Consider the following 24541-nt stretch of genomic DNA (forward strand, 5'->3'; position numbering starts at 1 on the left):
TACAATGTTGACTCATTTTTTTCTACACCATCTCTTCCTCCTCACATCTTACCTTTCAAGTCAGTGGACTTTATTTAGAGTTACAGTATTATTGTCTCTACAACTTCAGTTATGAGCACAGAGTTCTAATCACATACATGCAGCTTGACTATTTTTTTTAAAGAAGTCTTTCCCACCATAAAAAATACACAACGTCACCTTTCGCATTTAGCAGTAAGCTATGTATCTTTCTGAGACAAAAGATCAAGTAGTATCTATTATTGTTAGATGTATACTGTTCCACAGTATAGATGTAATGAAATAATATTTATTTTCAATACCATCTCAAACTCAATATATACTTACTTATATAACATATACGTATACCTTATATAATTTTATGTAATAAATATACCTTCTGTAACTTTAGTTCCATATAGTAGGGCTTTCGAAGGTAGAATTGTCAGGTTTATTGCATAGTAATAGCATTGGCTATATTCCCAATATGGATATTAATAATGCATCCCCAAGAAATAAAACTGTGAACTCATCTGCTTGCCAGAACATGATGAGATTATGTGCAAATTTCACTCTCAAAGGTAAAAATACATCTTTTTGTTTGTTCTCAATGTCAAAATATACATAATCAGAAACAAACCCCTGTTGAGTATCATTAACATCCTTATACTAGATGTTGATTATATTAAGCCATATTAAATACGATATTAAAATTAAATTTCTTTCTTTAGAAAACCTTAAGTATTCTTTTGGAAATACAGAATAATAAACTAATAAAATTAGACCAGACAGTAGTTCCCTCTGGAATACTCAGGCTGATTTATAAAAAATATTTTATATCTATTGCAGTATACTCATTGCTTCCTTGAACATTGCTTTAAAAAACTACCAGTCCTACAGATATTTCCTGATCAGAAGTTCTATCAGCTTGATTATCTTAAGCTTTCTATTAACACTCTTACAAACATCTCACTTATACTTAAATTAGTATTTTATGATGCTAAAATATTTACTCCATTGCTTATTTTAGGCCCTTTATTTGGAAACACATGTTATAAAAGAAAGGTGCTCTTGTGTGTGTTGTTTTTCCATCTAGCTTGTGCTCATCTTAGAAGAAATGTACAGCATTTACGAACTTTATTCGTAGTAGTATTTGTGCTTCTCAACGTGGCTGGGCAGAGATAATATTGGATGTCCATCCTAAAAGTGTCATACTCCTGGGCATAGATGGTGCAGCCCCAATTATTCTTTGCAAATGTGCATAAACTTGCAGCACTGATTATTGGAATGTGGAGACACAGTGACAATTGGCAAGAAATTAATAGTCTTGAACTCAAACCCTCATGGCCCCATTTTAATCTACAGCTTCACAAAGGTTGTGCTCCAGATGGCTTGTGTACAAGAAGGAAGACAGTCTCACTTATGTTAGGTAAGATGTGCTTGATTTAATCCAGTAAGACTTGGGAGGCCTTGTTATGTGAGATGGAACTACATACTGTACTTTGTGTAGTGACTTTTTTTTGACAGTTCTGAGACTTGAACTCAGGACCTGGGCACTGTCCTTGAGGCTTTCTCAAGGCTAGCACTCTACCCTTGAGCTACACAGTACCACTTCAAGCTTTTTCTGTGTATGTGGTATAAAAAAATCAAATCCAGGGCTTCATGAAAGCTAAGCAAGCTCTCTACCACCCGGTCACAGTCCTGGCCCAAATTGTAGTTCACTATCTTTCCTTGATGGTCATCACCTCACATCGCCTGACCTCAGTAGATTGTAGATCTTTGGTGAATGTCTTTTTTTAATGGATCAGGTGCTTTCATAGTACTTGCCATCAAATATAATCACCCACAGTATCTTAATTCCCTCGTTCTAATTTTTCACAGTGGTCTTGGTCTAGAGAACATATACCCTCTTTCACTGGTCGTGTCTTCTGATTTTGGCCTTCTGTAGCTTCTCATATACAGGGAAATTAGTGAAATAGAAAAACCCAGCCAAGCAACTTGAGACAAGCAAATAAAACACAAACCTACTGTAATACTGTATATTATGTTTATTGCCTGTTTTGTAGAACCCAGGAAAGGTTTTATCCTCTTCTATATTAATATTCATTACATTTCTCTAATCATCTGTGAGGCCACTGGTCCTGTCTATCATGTGTACTCCAGCAGTAAATACAGCTTGAAAAAGAGGTTCTTAATAAAAATGGATTGCTTTATAAATTAATTTTCATTATCAAAGATATTGGACACCAGCTAGCTATTGCTTTTGAAAATTTTGAGCAGTACAAATGATTGTACTTATAAATCACAACGCATAGTAGTGTTGATAAATTGATATTTCTCTCTCTCTCTACAGACTGACATAGTTATGCTCCTGTATTTCCCCTTTGAAGCTGAAAGTTTCTTTGTAATGATGCCTTATCATGATTACTTTCCATAATGATTTTTCACTAAGTATTTTACTTACAAAATATGAAAATTTCTTGGTGTAGTGCATGGAAAGAAGATAGGGATACAGCGTCCTTTAGTCCCTGTGACATTTGCTGTCATGTGGGATAGGTTAACGAAGCCTGCCATCTTCCAAGCTTTGCATCAAGCACAATGTGAGTGCTTCATTAGAGTCATTTCAGAATGATAGCACTTTTTCCCTGGGCAAAAGTGGCTTTCAACATGACCCATCCATGTAATAACCAAGTATGAACTCACAATGCATGCTTAAGATGTAAATATATAATGCACAACTATTAAAATCTGTTTTGGCCTTTGTAGAACATTTTGCTAAAGCTATAGATAAAAATTTTTAAAAGGGATCAAAGAAAAATAAAGTCAGCAGTGAAAATTTGGGAGATACTACTGTATAAACTATGGACATAGGGCTGAGATATAGCACAGTTGCAAAGCGCTTGCCTAGCAGTGCAATATCCTAGGTTCGATCCATAGTACCAAAAAAGAAAAGACAAAAAAATTATAGTTAAAAAAACATAAAACCTAAACTGTGGACATAATTTATGCTCACATCTTGTAAACTAGTACTATTAGATAGTTTTGCATGTAGATTTTAAATTTTAGAAATCTAATTATATATTTATTTGTTTATTTATTTATTTATTGGTCTTGGAGCTTGAACTCTGGGATTGGATCATTTTGAGCCATGCTGCCACTTCTGGTTGTTTGGTGATTAATCAGAGATAAGAATCTTATGGACTTTCTGCCTGGGCTGGCTTTGAACCTCCATCCTCAGATCTCAGCCTTCTAAGTAGCTAGGATTACAGGCGTGAGCTACAGGCACCTGCTCTAATTATTCTTATATTCAATACCATTTATTGTACTCTTGCTAGTATTAACTGCCAGGTACGATGTGGTAATGACTTGATGCCAAGAGAATGGTCTCCTGTACTGAGCCCCTACTACTCCAAATATAAGTCCTCACGTCCTCATATTCCCCAAATTTCTCTTACCTTCTCAGAAGAGAGGCCTTTTTATGACTCTTCATAGACAATGACAATCCCACCCACTTTATTACTCCTCATTCCTCTTAATCTTCTTTGTTTTTGTGAACAGAAATTATTGTCATCTGAATGTTTAACATCCAGTATTTCTCTTGCCTAGAAGTAAAGATGTGGATCATGAGATGTTTAAGAGGAGGAAAAGAATGAAAGAAATTGAAGGCAACTTAAATATATTGAGTCTGAAAAAGAATCAGGATCCACACAGTTACTGGAGAGTCAGAATTAGATATGAATAATAGAAGTGAAAATATTATTGTGAGATCTTCATGAACAATAATAATCTTAAAAGATAAGCAGGAATGAGATGCTTTGTTGCTTTCTCCTGACAATTTTCTTATTTTATAGAAAATAAAAGATTGACCCCCCCTTTAAAAGGTGTTTCTTTTTACATCATAGCTATCATAGGAGCATGAAATTGAACTCTCAACTCTTTGAGATGAAACTTTACTGTGATCAATTCCCCCATTGTTTCTGAAAATTTCGGGAGAAGTTCTTTAGGGAGCCACAAACATTACCAGACATTAGGAGAGTGGTCCTTGGTTTATTGTTGTACTAGCTGAGTGTAGTTGTCGAAACTACTTGTGGAGGGTGAATGGGCTAATGAAAACTAAGTTCTTCTTTATGAGGTTCTCAGCCAATTATACTCCACCTCACAATCCATATGACGATGCATTTTATTGATAACTTATCTGAAATTGCTTACGTGTAATGTATTAGTGCTTTAAACAATAAGAGCGATGGAGGACTTTGCTATTTGGTTTTGGATAAACTGATTCTAGCACCATTATTGCCTTCACTGTCCCCCCCTCCCCCAAGTAATCATATTTCCTCTGTGTATCCTTTCACATTATCATCAATATATCAAGAAATCCTGTTGCATTCAGGAAGAGTACCTCCTGGCTGGCTCTAAACAACTCCATACTCAATACTCGTCAACAGATAACGGAGTGTTCCATCACTTTGTGAACTCTCTTTTTATTCAGTAGAAAGTTCTGTTTGCATCCTGCTTTATCCCACCAGTGGTCTGGCCAGCATTTTCCTATCAATTTGGCATTATTTGCATTCCCTGTGGTTCTATATGCTGGTTGCAGTTTTCTATTACTACACAAATGCCTCAACATACTGCAATAAACAGTCAATTTCCTGAGTTATAAAAAAAACTTAGGGGGGACAACTCATTTTTCTCCATGTAATATCATCTGAAGTACTTTGAGGGCTAGAGATTAAAAATATGGAAAGCCTATTTCAGGTTCTGGAGATTTGTACTGATTATCAGCTGCCACCCCATGTAGGAAAATCACCATCTGCACACTCTAATAGTTTGATGGCCAGGTAGAACGATCAAAGATAGGGAGACAGAGTAAGTGAAGGCTGCCAGTTTCTTAAACTAGAAAATAGTGGTGCATCGTCTCTGTCTCCTGTTGGTCCAACATGTGCAGAAAACAGATTTTAGAGAAGAGGCAAAGGGTTATCAGGAAAGTCTGAGACCCAGGATTTCCAGTGGTCCAGGCCTTATTATGAAAACTTACTCTCTGTGTCCCTTCACATAGAAACACACTTATTCTCTGCCATATTCCCCGGGAGTCCTGTGTTGCTAAAACACCTGTTTTGCCAAACACTAGGCTTGTATTTTATAATTTTATCATTTATTTCAGGACCTGCAATGAACTGGATTCTTGGTTTTAAAATAAAGAAGGCAGTTCTTCAAAATAATTTCCTATAGCCCTTTGACTATAGGATTATAGAGTCATGTTGCCTGATGAATAACATACCACAGAGAAAAACAAAAGGTGAGGAGCAGGAGGCATTGAGCCTCTCCTGGCCTGTAACATCTCTGAAACAAGTAATCCATACATATTTTCAAATTGTTCATTTGAACCTTATTAAAGATCCTGTGATTCAGCCACTTATAGTCTTGGGTTTCCCCTTCAAACCATCCTATTTTCCTTATGTGATACTGTAACTTTTTCAAAGTTGTTGCCTTTTTAAACTACTTCTTACTCATGAAACATTTTGTATCCAAACTTCTAGATTCTAATTCTGCCTCTAGGTCCAAGAAGGCCAAATTCCTGTTAGCGTTATTCCCTTAAACAAATAAACTACCTAACTAAACATGGTAGGTTCATAATTAACCTTCAGTGCAGTGTAAGGAAGGCCCAAGGTTAGGCCTCTTCTAGAGGGATCTTGTATTCCACTTCGCTCCCGAGCTCCAGGTGAAACCCTGGACTCCCTGAAGTCCTGCTATTTCAGGAGAATCTGGGAAATTCACTCCGGGATGTTTAGACCTTTCATGTGTAAGGCATGTGAAGTACAGCCTTGGGTCTTTCTGAAAGCTCAACCAAGGAATGGCTCAGGTTTCACATTTCACATTTATACCTCATTTTTAAGAAGTGATTGGATTTTATCTCTGCTTTGAGAGCTTTGTGTATTTTGAGAATTTCCTGCCTGTTGGAGAGTTTGAAAATAACAGTGAATTTTATTTTCAGACCTAGCAGGTCTTGAGCTTTTATGCATAACTGCTCTGGCTTGGGCTTGTCTCATGCAGTGTTACATTATACAGTGGAAAAAAGCACAGAACTGTACATGATTGTTTCATTGTTGGGGGAATAATGATGAGATAGTTTTTACATGTTTAGTACAGATGTGTTGTTTTCATACTTTCAATCTACACATAGGAAGTAGTGGGTACTGAGAGCCAATTGTCCATATTAGAGAAGTAAAGACTATTGACCATCTAGAGGGAGCTCTTAGGGCTCAACAACAAAGTGAACACATGAACAAGCCAAGTAAGAGTTTGGTACAGGGTATGAATAGAGTTTGTCTTTTCCTAGGAAGATACACAAATGGCCAAGCAAGTATGTGAACATATCCCCAACATCACTAATCATCAGGGAAATGTACTCCAAACCACAGTTCTGTATTGACTCGTGCTCGCTGACGAGACTCATGAAAAAAGCTAAGAGATGATGAGTGTTGGTGAGGCAGATACAAGTGATGGGAGCCAAGGTTGGTATAGGTACTATGGAAAATAGCATGGAGATTCTTCAGAAAAGCTTAGTAAATAGAGCGATTGTACTTTCCAGGAATCTGACTGCTGGGGGCATATATGCAAAGGAACCACTTATAGTCACATGTTCCCTGAAGTATTGTTCCTAGTACCCCACATCATAAATAACCTAAATGCCCACTAACATTAGTGAACAAGAAAATACATTTGTAAAGAGAATCAAATTATTTATTTCAATTTGATGATAAATACAAAAAACTCATACTAAACACCACAGAGGATCTAGAAAAAAGAAACTAAGGTTTCTTTTAATGAATGAGAGATATTCAGCTATATTCAGTAAGCTAAAAAATTGGATACTCTGGACATAACCATAGTTCTTAGTTCATCATAATGAATAATTATGATACTATCAATAAATTGGCAGCAATGCTGAAATTTTTAGATATTTTTTATCCTTCAGCCAATAGTACAAATTCAGATGTTTTACTTAAAACTTAAAACTATATTTCATAATAATAAAAGTTAATATTATCTGAATCTACATACATTTTTCAAGGCAGAATATTCTACCATACTTTATGAACCACAGATTGAAACTTCCACATATTTTATTAAGTTTTAGATGAAAGACAGATAATAAGATTCCAGGTATGGTAAGATGATACTAAAATATTGAAAGTTTCCAAACTATAAAATATTCAGGAATTTGTTATGAATAAACTATCTGTCACCCCCAAGCAGATTTATTTGTGAATCTATGCCATCCAGAGACTTTATATCCAGCAACTTGGCTTTGAAAGCAGCAGGCTCAGACTAAGAAGATTTAAAATAGTCTCAAAAAATTGAAAAATCTGGATTTTACTGCAGTTATTTAGATGGCCTTAAATTTTCTTTCTAATAAATGAAGTTACAGGTATTTGCTTATTTGATGCAGGAACAAGAGGTACTTAAAATTAAAAATAACCACATTTTCTTAGGAGATTTGAATACAAATTTGGAAATCCTGTCAAAAATATAAAAATTAAGCTTAGTGAAACTCCATTAGGCAACCCCTCACATCGCTTTGTAGCTGAATCTGTAGTTCAGTGATATCTGGATATTGACAGATAAAACAGAAATTTCAGTCCCAGATGGGTTTGGTGAGATTGTGAAACCCAGAAGCAATGTTGCCACTCCTGGAAACCGAGGCAATGGAGAGATCCAACATAAGAAGGTCCAGCATTGATACTTATCAAGACTAAGCTACTACATTCAAACTGGTAGAGTGCTAGCTAGCCTTGAGCAGAAAATCTCAGGGACTGCTCCCAGTCCTTGAGTTCAAGCTCCATGATGGATTACAAATAATAATTACAATAAAAAATGCTTCACAGAAATGCTGTGTTAAAAAGACCACTTTTGTCCCAAGAGATTATTGAGAAAGGCATATTATATAAATCATGAAATCTTTATGCTAGTCAAATAGGCTAAAATGGACAAATGGGGCACCATAATGTAAGTTCAATCTGTAGGAGACACAGGGTAAAATAAAATAGAGTTAAACAGTATAAATAGATTGTATTTATACAGACTCCAGTGTAAGGAGGAAGAACTAGTCTCATAAAGATTCTGTTGGGGAATTCAGTCTTTGAACAACAACCCCCCAAATGAAACAGGACAGCTTGTATGAAATGAGGAGTGATGTCCTAGACCAAAAATATAACAAATACACACACTACCATGCCAGTCTAACATAGTTTTCTGGATTGGATGAAAATGAGAATGTTTCTATTAGAGTACATTCATTCCTTGGGCCCAGCTGGGGTGAAGGAAAGAAGAGCAAGATGCTTACCACGGGCACTTAGAAGCATATACTTCCAGATTCCTGTGTTAATTCAATTTAATAAATATTTATCAAACACTTTGTGCAAAGCAGTGGACATCTTTCTACCCCTCTGCTGAAATTCCAGAAAGGCAAGATATTTAGGTATCTTTAATATAATCAACACTGATAGCCAATTTGTCTGAATAAGTCAGCACTAATGGGAATTCATACATCTGGATGATATCACTTTATGGATCAAAATAAACAACCATCAAACACAAAGCAAGGCTTATTATGCAGGTCAAATGAGCCTTACCTAGAAGGTAAGAGAGATTTGAATTAGTTTTAAACCTGTTTAAGCTGTGCAAGCCTAAAGTGTACTAAGAAAACAGGATCCTTGAGAATTGCCAGTTTCATAAACATACTTCTACTCATTTCTTAGGTTTTAAACTTTTCAACAGCTTTGGTACTGTAGAATAACATTACTTTGGATATCTTCATATACATGTATTTTGCTTCTTTCCTGGAAAATATATTGCCATGAAATTTGAATGCTTCCAGAGAAGTAATATTATGTTAAGCTTTCTCCTCTCTTTTTTAATAATACTCTTCTGCCACCAGAAAGGGTAAATGTGAAGATGATTTAAAACTGTCCAATTGCAAGTGAATCATATAGACAATGAGAATAAAAATATACATCTAGCTAGTTTGTGTTTGTAAACACTCAAATATTCTTGGTTTCATACTTTTATAGAAAATGTTGCATTATAAATACAAAAGTAAGGCCCTGTTTATATTAAAATTATTGCTCAAATTTTGTTTAAAATGTTTAATTAAGTGCTTTGGAATAAAACCAAGAACTAATTGATTCTAGATTTCTAAGGTAAAGAAACATTAACAGGAATAATCTTGCACATAACCTATAATTTTCAAGGCAATTCACACATATTATCTGATTTGATATGATAATCTTATGAAAAAAGAGTCTTTAATTCCGGTATCATTGTGTTGTTTATAATGTTGATAATACCAGCAATTTTTAAATCTCTAAAATTTAGTGACTGATGGTTTATTTTTAATTTAAAAAATACATTTTATTATCTTTATTTGTACAAAGGCAGTGCCATTTAACAGATCCCCTGCATCTTGATCAATGTCACCTTCTTCAACATTCTCACCCCCACTTTGGACTACCCCTTCCTTTTTTACCCCCAGTACTGGGCTTGAGCTCAGGCCTGAGCACTGTCCTTGGGTTTTTATTAGATTAGAGCTCTAGCACTTGAGCCACAGCACCACTTTTGGCTTTTTTTCTATGTATGTGGTACCAAGGAATTGAACCCGGGGCTTTGTGCATGCTAGGCAAGTACTCTACCACTAGGCCAAACTCTTGGCCTATCCCTTCCTTTTACTTTTCTTTTTTTAAATTATTTTAAAAATATTTTTATTATTTTTTTATTGTGATGTAGAGAGGTTACAGTTGCATTCACCAGATAGTAGGTGCACTACTTCTCTCAAATTCTCATGTTTTTGTCTCCATTTCCCTCCCCTAATCTCTCCCAGTCATCTTCCCTTTACTTTTCTTCATTTTGTGGTATACAGATTTCTTGACTTCATTCCCCCTGTCCTTCCACCTTCATTTGTCTCCTCTTAACAGTGGTCTAACCCCCTTGCATATACCCATTTACTGGTACTGACTTGTTGGGCTTTGACCTGGTCTTTTAAAAAGATAATACCATTTGAACTCTCTATAGTCCATCATTCTTTAGTTAATTCATTTGTAACTAATTGCCTAATACCTAAGGAGTGTACTTACAGATTTATAGGTACAGTCTATCTACTACAGATGAGGGAATTCAGCCTTTCTCTGCATCTAGTATACTTCATTTCATTTTTTTCTAAGTTTTTTTTATTATTTTCTTATGAATGGTACAATACCATTCTTTCTAATAAATGAGTAAAATTCCATGCTTGTGATTCCACTTCCTCAGAGGCTGAGACTGAGGATTGTGGATCTAAGCCTGGTGGGGAAGAAAAATCCATGAGACTCTTTATCTCCATTAAACTACTTAGATAAAGCCAGAAGGGGTGTTGTGGCTCAGGTGGTAGAGTGCCCCAAGTCTGGCCAAAAGAGGAAAAAAAATAAAAAGTGTGCATATATACACATATATGTGTATAATTATAAGGGGAATTACTTAGCCTAGGTTGTGTATCATGGGGAAGTTTACCGTGTTTATAGGTACAAGAAATATGAATTCTAATTTCAGAATCAATATATTGAGTATTTTTGCATGTATAGCAAGTCTTGAAGAGGGTTCTGAGGGCACATTTTTCATACACTTTTGGGTAGTTCTCTTCAGGGTTCAAAGCGAGTGGGTCCCCATAAAATGGCCCTCCTAGGCAGCTGACCTCAGTGCTAGAAATGGATGCTATAGCTGACTGTGTTTAGTCAAATATTGCAGCACCATGCTATTATTATTAATTATAAAATCATTTATATTTGAGTGAAGACTTTAAAGTATTTTGGGGGGGGGTAGGTCATGGGGCTTGAACTTGGCCTGGTCACTGACCTTGAGCTCCTCAGTTCAAGACTCCGCCCTACCTTTGAGCCAAGCCACACTTCCCGTTTTCTAGAGGTTAACTGGAGACAAGAGCCTCAGATTCTTTTGTGCCTGGGCTGGCTTTGAACCTCAATCCTCAGATTTCAGCCTCCTGAGTAGCTAGGATTACAGGCCTGAGCCACTGTGCCCGGTACTTTTGTATTTTCAACACTAATTTATTTAATGTTTGTGAGAATAAGGATCATAGCAAAAGTTTTCATAGTACAATATGTGACTAAATGGATCAGTATTCCCATAATAAATGTCCTAAGATTTTTATAGTACAAAATTACAACTAACATTAAGTAGTGATACTATGTAACATTAGCTGTGTTAGCTGGAATTGCTGTTTTACTTTGTCTTTCCATTATATGAATGCAGTTTTTTTTTTTTAAGAAAACTTCAAAGAAAAAATATGTGTTGTTTTTTTTTTAAAATTGTTGGTTGTGAGGCCTGAACTCAGGGCCTGAGTGCTGTCTGTGAGTCTCTTTGTGCTCAAGGGTAGTGCTTTACCCCTTGAACAGTGGCACTTCTGGTTTTTGAGTGGTTACCTGTAGCACCAATATTCTAAATTGGTAAAAAGTGGTTCCAGGCACATCCCAGTAGCTTTGTTTTTGTTGAAACAACTCCTTGTTTGTCTTTTTGCTGTGAAAGCTGATCAAGTGGCTTACTGGGTGGAAATGAAATGCCCCAAAGAGTGTGATCCAATAATGACTTCAGGAATGGCCCTGTCCAGAGTCACCAAACAGTCAACATAGGGAAGCTGTGGCAGAAATAAAGCTGCATGCTCCAGTTTGCCTTCTCTGCTCAGCAGCCTCCCCCCTTTTTGGAAAAGGGGGAAAGGTTCGAGGGTTTTCAAGCATTCAATCTGAACAATTTACTTTATGTTGAGGATAGAGTATTTTGTAAACTTTTAATTTTAGATATGAAATTGCGTCAGGTATGTATTTGGCAGTTCTATACTACAGGCAGACCAGAATTAAATATCTGTCCATCCCTTTACCTACTCAGTAATTATAAAGAAATTTATTTCCCTCAACTTCACAATACTATTTTGAAATGAAAAGGTGTTTTTTGTTTCACAAAATAAAGTGAGCTCTAAAATAGTACATACGTGACTGAAGTTTTGTATTTTGAAGTAATTTACTATACAGTGAATTCTATAACAAATAATAAATTTATATCAATATAAATAGTGTTTATCTATGTAAATAATTCATACAGACAAAAGCCATAATCTAGGGTTATGTTGAATTATGTAAGTCTGAAATTAAATCACAATCTAATAGGTATCTGGAAGGTATAATTATACTAATGAAATATTCTACAAAAAAGGAGAGATGTTGAGTTGTATATGAAAATGTGCACAAATAGGGTGAAATAAAGTTTAGTATATAGACTTTGGAATAGTGAGAGATGAGTAAGAATAGGCCACATAGGTAAAGTTGAACTCAACAAAGCTAATCTAGTCCATTAGACCTCAGAACAGCCTCTCTCTGGAGGACTGAGGAGAAACTTGGAATAAGGAACATACAGCTTTGAAGGTTTGCATTGCATTTATGGAGTGGGATACCATATGAAATGATGTTCACGTTGTAAAACGCATGGAACTGAGAATTGATATGCCCAGGGAACTTGTTTCCAGTAAAGTTTTTAAATTAATTTACTTAGCTATTCTTCAAAGAATATTTTTAATTTCTGAAATAACTGAATTACATATAATTCTCATCTTCTTAAAGATACCTATATTTAAATGTGAAAATAGAATTATAGTTAAGATTCCCTGAAGGTTTTCTTGTGTATTGTCATGAATGTTTTCATGTCAAAAAAGAGCATGAAGTATTTCTATTTATATAAAAAGATTGAATTAAAATACTACAAAAGCCAGGAGTTTGGCCTAGTGGTTGAGGGCTTGCCTAGCATGCACGAAGACCTGGGTTCGATTCCTCGGTACCACATACATAGAAAAAATCCAGAAGTGGTGCTGAGGCTCAAGTGGTAGAGCCTTGAGAAAGTCCAAGGACAGTGCTCAGGCCCTGAGCTCAAGCCCAGGACTGGCAAAAAAAAAATACTACAAAAGTATCATGAGGGACATTTGTCATAATTAGTATAAACCTTGGACTCTCCTAGCAGAAGTTTACAGTAGGGCAAAGCCTAGAATACATAAGGCCATATAGGATGGGGCTAAATGAAATGACCTCTAAGATATAGAAACAAGAGCCATAAGATCATTGGTCTTAATATGTACTATGTTATTTCTCATCTCTTTTGTTGTCTCTTGGTTATCTCATATTGTTACAGTATCTTATCTTGTTATCTGATATATTGTATATATGTTTATTTGTTTATTTGAAATAGGATAGGTAAGGGGGGAAAACAAGATGAGGGGATGGGGTCAGGGGAGGGAAAGGGGGACCAAAACATGAGAAGAGGTAGCAATATTTGTTAAGTAATGCACCTTCTATCCAGCAAATATAATTGCAAATATTAATTACAATAAAATATATTTTAAAAAGTATCATAAAGGAATGACTACCTTAAGTGCATTTATTCTCATATCATCTTCATTTCTTAAGGAGACCAGACAAAAGTAGAATCCGCTGTTGTCTGATGTTGATAAACATTGCATCAGGGTACACATCTCATTACCTCAGTGGAAGTAGAAATGTGTAAGTGGATCTGGAAATGAGGTCATTATCCTTCCAGTTGCTCCAGGGCAGTTGTTTCTAACATATTTATACTTGATGTGCATGTTACTGTCCTCACATGACAACTGTGGTCCAAGGTACATTTTGTCTCCTTTATTGGAATCATTATCACTATTTATTGGAGCCGTTGATACATCAGTTATTTAGATTAGTAACTGTTCTAGCTATTTATAGTTATCCTTCCTTGGTAGATGGTTAACTTGTTAACAATCTTAGTCTTCCTGTGACTTCAGGAGCTGACCTAAAGCTCCCCACTTAGGAAATGCTGTAAAATATTTACTGAAAGAAACAAGTATTTTCACTTTAGGTAAGAAAACCAAGGCCTCTGTGGAGACTTTTGGATTTCTTTTTGGCATTTTCTAGAAATAGCCTTCTAGTTGAAAAGGGATATGTCTAAAGCTGTTTTTTCGTTTGTTTGTTTTGGGTATTTGCTGATAGAAATTATGTTATGCTAACATAATTCTGCGATCTCTTTGACAATAGTGGATACTTATTTGTATAGTTTTAAAGCTTTATCTTAAAAATTTTTGAAAAGCAAAATAAATGATGTATCAAATAAAAGAAACAATCTATATAGTGGATATTTCTTTTTTTTTTTCTTTGTCAGTTGTGGGGCTTGAACTCTTGGTCTGGGCACTGTCCCCGAGCTCTTCAGATCAAGGCTATCATCCTACCCCTGGGCTTGGGCATTTTTCGTAATCCTCAGACCTCAGCCTCCTGAGTAGCTAGGATTACAGGCCTGAGCCACCGCGCCCTGCTTAGTGGATATTTCTTATGACTTAAAAAATTTGAGAAGGGCATCTGATTTGCAGAAGCTACTAAAAATCTCTCATTTTAATAATTAATTTGTTTTAGGACATAATATCTTATATCACTCTCTAGAGCCTTTCCTACTATTTTTACTGGCCAAGGCAAAATTGGATACTTTTCACATATGGTATAAGAACTGAAGACATTTCTATAAAAATGAGGTTTGAAGTCTGTACATTGTGATTTCACAGTATACTGTCAATCAAAAAAATGTAGCTGTTAAGTCTTAGAGGACACTGGAACAGTTGCAGAGGTATCTGGCAGTTAATCTTTTGAGATTAACTTGTGGATTCTGGATCAGCTGGAGAACATGACTGGTAGCTGGTGAATGAAACCTTGGTGTTATGTTTTTCATTATCTATCTGTAGTCTAAAAGGTAATGAGCATTCTTTGCTCATTCAGCTAAGGGGAAAACTCCTGGTTGATTTCCACCAATACACCGCTGGAGGTTAATTCACTCCCCAACTGGAATTTGATAACATCTGAGCCAAATGAAATCTGAAGTAACACGTTTGCTTACATACAGTTTCCTAAGCATAACCATATGCTAGAGGTTCATGACCTTGATTCTAAAGTCACTGGTTTTATTTAATAAAATGCCAATGATTTTAATCTTCATCTTTCATTAAATTAATATTTAATTTCACATTAAATATTAGTTAATCTTGGTCTAATCTAAGTTATTGGCAGTGTATTAAAGTGTGATTATGTCTACACAGCCTAAAGAAAAACAAGGTTTATCATCTATATCTGATAGCTAGGTAGAAATAAATTCCTATGCTTATCTCTAGATTTATTTGGAAGTCAGTCATCAATTCATGCTCATAATAGAGATGACATGGATAGCTGGTAAAGTATTAGTGCCTTTTCAGTGTTTGAAATTATTTTTGTGGTATCTAAGAGTAGGACTTTGGGAATTTGTAGATTGATATCTTACAGTTGTCAGCTGACTTTCTTACATAATAAAAATATAAACTGACTTTATTAACATAATAAGTGTATAGAAAGAGACTCCAAAATCAAACCCCAAAACCTTTCGTTGGAGTTCTCTTGAAACAACGCTGTCTTAGCAATTCATAAACTGAAGAAGAGCCTCCTGTAAAATTTAGAAAGGACCCATAGAGGTATTCATAGACCTTTTGGTCTCACTGTGCACCTGTACTTCCCTACATCGACTGAACTCCAGCTTACATTTCAAGTAAAAATGCAGGTATTTACCACCTATGAGCAATTTCAGCTGTTATGTTAATCCATGTAGTATTTGCATTGAGCTGGTGGTTAATGGAATATATTCTATAACCAGACTGGCAGAACACTTCAGTTTCCTCTATAAAATCATTTAAGTACAGTTAGGTCACAAAAATCATTAATCCATATACAAAAGAGTTTATACTTACAAAAATTCATGTTTATCATCAAAAATCTCTGTGAAGTGATGACAGATTAGCCCTTCTTACATGTAAATGGTTGTGAAAGATTTCTTAACTCTTGTCAGCCTCCTAGCAATTCCAAATGCACAAATACAACTGAAATGTACACTAGATTGAGTCTTTAGTTTCCCAATTAGCTATACTGATGTTACTTAATCGTATTCCTTGTTGAATTTATCATGAGTAGTATGCAGAGAAATATATGCCTTCCATGCTTCCCCCAAAACAAAACCAAAGAGGAAACTGAGGTAAATTTTCTAATGTTGCAAAGCTGTCACTCAAACTGAATTTTCCTTATGCATTCCATCCAGTGTTGACTCTAAAAATTGTTTCTGGTGAAAAATTTAGTCATTTAGCATTATGTGAACCTACTATTCACACCGAAAAACTGAAACAGGATTTCTCTTATTTGATGAATACCATCATTTGTAATAGAAAACTTAATTATTTCCATTACTTCCATTCTAAACATTGTGTTTGATTACTTAACAATTCTGCAATTTATGGCAGGTTAGTTTATGAATACTGGAATCAGTATGGGTTAACATAAAGATATATCTCATTCTCTTTTTAGAATATCTCTTCCTCTTACTCTAAAAGGGGTCTGCTTGTTTTACTAGAACCAGTTTTATTTATTGTTTTAGGATGTAAACTGACAGCCCAGGTGGAAAATTAAACAACAAACTTATTTTTTTTTGCCAATCTTAGGCTTGAGCTTGAGGCCTGAGCCCTGTCCTTGGACTTTCTCAAGGTTAGAGCTCTGCCACTTGAGCCTCAGCACCACTTCTGGCTTTTTTCCATGTATGTGGTACCGAGAAATTGAACCCTGGTCTTCGTGTATGCTAGGAAAGCACTCTATCATTAGACCAAACTCCCGGCCCTCAACAAACATGATTTAAAAAAAAAAAATCAAATTGGTCTTAGCTAGAATACAGGCATGAGAAAATGCAAATATCTTCACCTACATTCTTTTTTTTTTTTTTTTGCCAGTCGTGGGGCTTGAACTCAGGGCCTAAGCGTTGTCCTTAGACTTTCTCAAGGCTAGAGCTCTACCACTTGAGCCACAACACCATTTTCAGCTTTTTTCTATGTATGTGGTATCAAGGAATCAAACCTGGGCCTTTGTGCATGCTAGGCAAGCATTCTACCCCTAGGCCACACTCCTGGCCTTCACCTACATTCTTAAGGCTTTTCATCGGCTCTACATTACCTGGCATCTGTGTTCAGGAAACACTGGATTGACAGGTTAATTATGGAAGATATAAAAGTGTATGTAGAGATAGCAAATCAAACTAGCATTCATTCACTTGGCACTTCACCAAAAAGCAGCAGACAACTTTTATTTGAAACTCTTTGAGGATACAAATCATATAATGCCTGACATTGAAAATTTCCATAACAAATGCATTGTGAGGCTGCCAGCAAGATTACTGATTCACATCCAAATACAAATTTATAGGGAGGAATAAAAACACCTCATTTCACTTCAAAGTAAATGAATTCTCTTCTTAGGACAGGCTGCTATATAATATGCTGTATAATATTCTTCAATTTGAATGAGATCACCTTCAAGTTTTGCCATTATCACGCTGATGTCGTGATGTAACTTGAAAGCTGCGTTATTTCCTTTGTCATTTTGCATTGATGGAATTCAAAACCACCTACCAGAGCTTTTGATATACTATATTCAGATCAATGGAAAAAAATGAAATCTGTATTTATGTAGAAGAACTTTCCTTGCTTTGAAAACAGTCTAACCTTTGAAAGTAGGAGACTTGTTTGGATAATTTTATTTTGACATGATTAATTTTCAGAAGATATTACTTTAAAGAAGATGGCAGTTTTTGTGAATGTTACGTAGTCTTCTGAGTTTTGCTATTTATTGGTCCAGTTAGCAGTGATCTTGATGATTTATGTTATCTTGCTTCAAATGAGTCTTGAAGATGTCCAAGGCATATTGCACAAGAGTAAGAATCTACTCTTCATTGCCAAAACCATTTCTCTCCCCATAGCTTGTCCATATGGTCTGTGCAGACTGTCTGCTTGGCTGCTGGATGGATCCTGGCTACAAGCGTTTTTCCTTCACTGAGGAGATGGTCCCTGCATGAAAGGCATTTGTAGGGCGCTTCAGGAACTCTAAGGTGAGGGAGAATGTATCACTAAGAGACTTTCAAGTTTTTTCAAGATTCTTTCAAGTCTTTGGCAAATCCACAAACAGCATAATACTTTCCAATATTAAATATTCAACATAAACTTGGTTTGAATGCCTTGTTCCACAATCACACTGCTTATTCTGGAATACAGAAAAAATTAAGTCAACAAATTAAAACTTTATTAGCTTTTTGCTACTGTGACTTATATCTGAGAGAAACAATGGAAAAGGATGGGAAATTTTACTTAGACTTACTACAACATTGAGAACAATAGACATAATTCCTTAGGAAAGTCACCACTATAATTTTGTGAATGAATAAAACTAAGCCTTTAAATATGAGGTACCCATGGCAGCCACATGAGGAAAACTAAAAATTGACCCCAGCCTTTCGCCATGTACACGCATTAACTCAAAATGGATCAGACCGGAAACCTTGAAACTGCTACACGATAGAGTTGGAGAGACACTGGAACTCATAGGCACAGGCAAAAATTCCTGAACAGAATCCCAGGGTCACAACAGATTGGAGAGAGACTCGATAAATAGAGCTACCTAAAAATAAAAAGTTTCTGCACAGATAAAAGCATAGCTACTAAAGTAGAAAGACAGCCAACCAACTGGGAAAAGATACTTACCATAATACGTCAGACTTGATATCCAGTATCTACAGGGAACTCAAGAAACTAATCCCCCCCCCAAGCCAAACAAACCAATCACTAAATGGCCAAGGGAACTAAAGAGAGACTTATGAAAACAACAGGTTAAAATGTCAGAAAAGCATATGAGAAAATGCTCATCATCCATGGTCATAAAGGAAATGCAAATAAAAATAACCCTAAGATACCACCTTACCCCAACAAGAATGGCCAAGATTCTGAACTCAGACAATGACAGATGCTGACAGGATGATGGAGATAAAGGAACCCTATTACACTGCTGGTGGGATTGTAAGCTAGTTCAGCCACTCTGGAAAGCAGTGTGGAGGTTCCTTAAAGAACTGAAAATAGGCCTTCTCTACAATCCTGCCATATCACTCCTGGGCATCAATCCTAAACATCATAACCCAGGATATGATAAGGCTACCTGCTCAGCTATGTTCCTCTCTGCACTATTCTCAATAGCCAGGCAATGGAAACAATCCAGATGCCCTACTGCAGATGAATGGATACAGAAAGTGTGATACATATATATATATACACACACACACACACACACACATATATATACATATATATATACACACAATGGAATTGTACATAGCCAACATTTGCAGGGAAGTGGATGAATCTAGAGCGAATCATGTTGAGTGAGACAAGTCAAGACCAAAGAACAAAAGGCGCATGGTATCCTTAATATGCGGCGATTAGATTCAAACAGTACAAGAGCGAGGACTCAATATTTGAGCACCCAATGCTATAGACAAGGTACTGGAAATATAAACACAACTATATAAACATAAAAATCTATGACTCTATAGACATAATGTTTTATTACATAGGTTAATATGTATATATTACATATAAACCCTCAGCCTACTTTTAATTATGTTCTAAAATCTAAGTACCAGTGATTGTATATAGAGATTTTCTTCTTGAATACTTGTTTGTTAAATGTGTCATTTGAAATATGATGTAAAAATCAATGTTAATAAATTCTTTAATACAAAAATGAGGCACCCAACTTGATCTTTTAGATGACACCAGAGATTCTAGGTTTGTGAACTCGAGTACTTCCCAGAAATAGGTTGTTTTGTTCCTGTACCAGCACTTTGTGTTTATTTCAGCTTGGGGATATGGGGCTTTCATTTTGTATTTATAGCCAAGATTGATGTAAATATCCTGTAATGGATTCAGCAGATCATCACCAAAAAGACTTTCTGAATTACAATGCCTGTGGTGCTGAAGTCAAAACTTCTCATGCCTTCAGTCATTGAGTAGCCTCAATAAGATGGGTGCTGTCCAAGTCTCGAACCTAGAAGGTGATCTGACCTTCCTTTTGGTTGCTAAGACTGCCTTTGGTGGGGAAGTTCAGACTGTATTGTGAGACATTGCACTGGCTGTACAGACAGTTCTAAATGCAGAAACAGGCCTCATGCAGGATAAACTAAGATTTGGGATAAACTAAGAAACTAAGATATGGAATAAGTTGTTGTGCAGAAACAAATGCATAAATGAAGCTTTTCTCATAAGTATTATGGTTTTTGAAGCCAAGAACAACTTCCTTTATCGCTGTTGAGAAAAGCAGCTTTAACATTTTTCTATCTATATTTCTTGTATCCACAACATAGAAAGATGGTATCTGCTGGAGCTTTTCAGCAATACAGACCCTCAAGCAATTTGCAGATTTACTAAACATGGAATTTGAACATTTAACATATCTTAGGAGTATTTAGACTTCTTTTAGATTTTAAAAAAAATTTCAGAGTGATGTACAAAGGGGATACAATTACATTCATCAGATAGTGGGTATCTTCTTGAATATTCTTACCCCTTCCCATGTTTTTGTCCCACTCATCTTGTTTTTCCTTTACATTTTCTTTTTCTAATAAATAATCATATATACAATATATCATGTACCACATTCAGATACAGTAACAACATGAGATAAATCATAAGGGGAAAAGAAAAGAGGGAAAACAAGATGATTGGGAGGGGTGAGGGAGGAAAATGGGGACAAAAACATGAGGAGTATCAATGTGTAAGAAGTCATGCACTCACTACCTGATGAATGTAACACCTCTATACATTATCCCAGTGATAAAATTTAAAGAAAAAGAAAAGAAGAAATAGCTTTGTGCCAAGTGTGGTGGCTCATGCCTATAATACTAACTATTCAGGAGGCTGAGATCTGAGGATCGTGGTTCAAAGCCAGCCTGGGGAATTAAAAAGTCTGTGAGATTCTTATCTCCAGTTAACCACCAGAAAACTGGAAGTGGCACTGTGGCTCTAGGAGTAGGGCAGTAGACAGCACCTAGGTCCAGAGTTCAATCCCAAAACGGACCAAAAAAAAAAAAAGAGGGTTTTGTCATTTAATAAGTGGCATTTGAAAGCTGAGAGAGAAAATTAGCTTTGATGCATGAAATTGTATTACATGTTGATAATTTGGGTTACTTATACTTAGGACTATTTTTTTTTACATTTTGCAGAAATGAAGGCGATCTAGATAACTGAGTACACAATCTTTGGCTCTGCTATTTTTGTGGCTTAATAGTCCCTATGCCTTGAAGCCAGCTGTGATTTATTTTCTGATTTATTTCTTCACAAATAAAACTCAGATCACTTGAAAGTGCTTGTGTGTATGTGCGTGTGTGTGTGTGTGTGTGCATGCGTGTGTGAGTGTATGTGTGCCTGAGGCTCACAATACACAGTGACATTAAGAGCAGCTCTGTATGGGGGGCTAAAGGATCATTCTTCAAAGCAGTGAGCTTTAAAAAGATGCCAGTTTAGTGTCATGAACTTGGCAATTTTAGTCCCCATTGGGGACTGTTTTGTCAAAATCTTAAAAACTTCTACCAAATGTTAGGAATGAAATGTCTTTTTATATAAAGGTTAAACAAAAGCTAAGATAAATACTACAGTGGGAAATGTACTCCTTTAAAGTTCTATTTCTGTCCCTAGTAGATGTGCTCATCATCACTGGATATTGCTATCCTTCCATGCATTTCTCATCCCATCCTTACCACAGACATCATTCTCCTGTTCCATTGGTTTGCCTCCTGTACCATCATTCACATGGTAGACTGCTCTCTCAGGCCTTGCCATTTTTTGTCTTCCCTGTGGAACATATTGTAGGTAACCACTATCCATCTATCTATCTGTCTGTCTGTCTATCTTATCTATCTACTGATGATGCTTTATTAGAAGTCTTCAGCATAAACATGTCCCCTTTCTGTCTCTTGTCCTTTGGCCTTCAACCTTTAGGATATCTCGTAGGCAGTCACTATCTCTGCAGTGACAGTGCTTCCTTAGAAACCTCTACTACAGCCAGGGGCTGGAGGCTCACACATGTAATCTTCTCTACTCAGGAGGCTAAGATCTTAGAATTGCAGTTTGAAGTCAGCTGGGAAGGAAAGGCTTTGAGACTCTTTCTCTCCAACTAACTACGAAAGGTGTGGAAGTGGAGCTGTGGCTCAAGTGGTATAGTGACACCTGCATAAGACCTGAATTGTCATACAGTACTGGGACCAAACAAAATCACCAGTGTGACCATGCCCCAAGCAACAGATTCACAGTGCCAGTACTTGTTTCCTGTACTTGAAAACCTCATGGACATCTTGACTGAACATCTTGAAACTATAAGAGAGTGCTTAATGATCTTCTTACCCACCAACAAAACCTGTTCTTAATCTGCAGCTACATTTGCTCCAGTCAGAAAGTCAGTTGACTCTAATATTTCATTCTCCTCCATTATCTTTCACATCTGTATTCTAATTTGATCTTAATAATTCTCACATATTTAATTTATAAACATATTTTTGACTGATTTAAATTATTAAAATTACCTACTTATAGTAGCCTCAGCACTGCCCCCTGCTTTTACCAAAAATGAGCCCCAATATGTCTTATAAAGCCCAGATCATGCAATAAAATTTTCTCTTAATTGCTGCAGTCGCTCAGCATTACTATGGTATGACAAACATACTATACTGCTCTCCCTTCTCTAGTCTTCCCTCTGTATCAGCAGGCAGGCTAAAACTTGTTAAAATACTTTAAAAATATGATCTATTTATATGCATTCTATCCTCCCATACAGAAAAATTTATAAACAGTCTTCTTACTATAGAAAGCATATATATAAAGCATACACTTCTTAGTGTGAAATAGTATTTCTCCATGGAGATTATAAATCAAAATGCTTCATGTAAAACTAAAAATACAATTCAGTATAATGAATATAATTCACACTCCTACTCATCCAATGATGACGATATTAAGTTGGATACTTAGTACTCCGTTATTTATTTCAGGGAAAATTGTAACTGTTATTTTAAAAATTGATTTTTGTCAAGCACAGCAACTCTTTTTAGTTGGTGGGATCTTGGAAAGAACTCTAAACGAAACTAAAGTTCCTCAGCTTTGGATGGGTTGTGTTCTCTCTTTTGTGACAAAGGACTTCACACAGGTTACAGAAGCCCAGTACACATCCTAGACTATGTTCAGATAAAAAAGTGTACTGTCCTGCAATCAGGAAAAGGGCCTGTTGCACTTTTGCTTGGCCACTTCTGGAATAAGGAGATACCTCCTGCACGAGTGGACCCAAAGCCCCACAGGCTTCTACCAGTCTTCATGCAGAGATCTCACTCGTTTCTTTATTTTTATTGGTCAGGGGGCTTTAACTCTGGGCCTTGGTGCTGTTCCTGAGCCCTTCAGCTCAAGGCTAGCCCTGCCTTCTGGTTTTCTAATTGGAGATTAGAGTCTCACAGACTTCTTGTACCCTGGCTGACTTTGAACTCAGATGTCAGCCTCCTGAACAGCTAGGATTACAGGTATGAGCCACTGGCATCCGACATTTTCATTCACTTCTAATTTACAAGATTTTAATCTAGGGACCTTAGAAGAAACTATAGTTTTTTTCAAATATTTTTTTCTAATTAATACAAAGGTTACATTATCTTCACCAGATAGAAGGTGCATTACTTCACAAGCATTGATACCCTTCTCATGTCTTGGTCCCCATTTCCATCACCCACCCCCACCCCTCATCTTGCTTAAGAAACTATGGTTTTAAGTGATGTTTCTAGAGGATTTTGAAGAAGGCAAGTTTGACTACATATCATTAGCCATTGTTTCTGTTACTTTTTATGTGCATAAAGACACTGCTTCTGCCTAAACAGATGAAAGTATGGGACCAGTGTTTTAACAGTTTATACCATACTTTGGGATGATTGATTATTTTCACAGGGAGTCAGAACAGAACCTTTGTATTTTTTTATTAACAAATGTTATGATGGTGAAAACAACACAGATATAAAAAGCACCATCTGAATTTCCTCGTGCTCCTGATTGTTGCTTCCTGAGGTTAAAGAGAGAATTCTGACATCTCTGCTTACTCTGGTTTTGTGCCTAAGGATTGGGTCTTTCTTCTCACTTCCTTTCCACGTAATTAGCATTTTTCTACCTGTTCTGTAGAAGTTATTAATATCATACCTTCCCGCTAGTAACACCTTGTACATGTCAGAGATGGAAAAGAATGCATTGGAATGCAGCTAGTTCTTACAGAATTTTAGAACTTAGAATTTAGAAAAAAGTGGGTGCAGAAATAAAACAGTAATAATTTGCCCTATCCTATGGTTTTCCAAATAACTTTTGGTTCACTGTTTATATCCTGTTACAACTCCCATCTTTTGATTAGTAATATGTATAAAAAGTCATGTTCTTTTCCATTATGATTGAGGCTCTGCTTTTATCTTCAAGGAGCTACACCAGCCCACTTGTAGAGATACTTGAGGAGTTGATCCAAAAACACAAAAAAAGGTCAGGAAGAAGTGATTTCTTGGAAGATTTTACATAATTTTAGTTTGGAAAAAT

The sequence above is a fragment of the Megascapheus bottae genome, chromosome 27 (assembly GCF_031878675.1).
Source record: "Megascapheus bottae isolate mThoBot1 chromosome 27, mThoBot2.hap1, whole genome shotgun sequence".
NCBI lineage: Eukaryota > Metazoa > Chordata > Mammalia > Rodentia > Geomyidae > Megascapheus > Megascapheus bottae.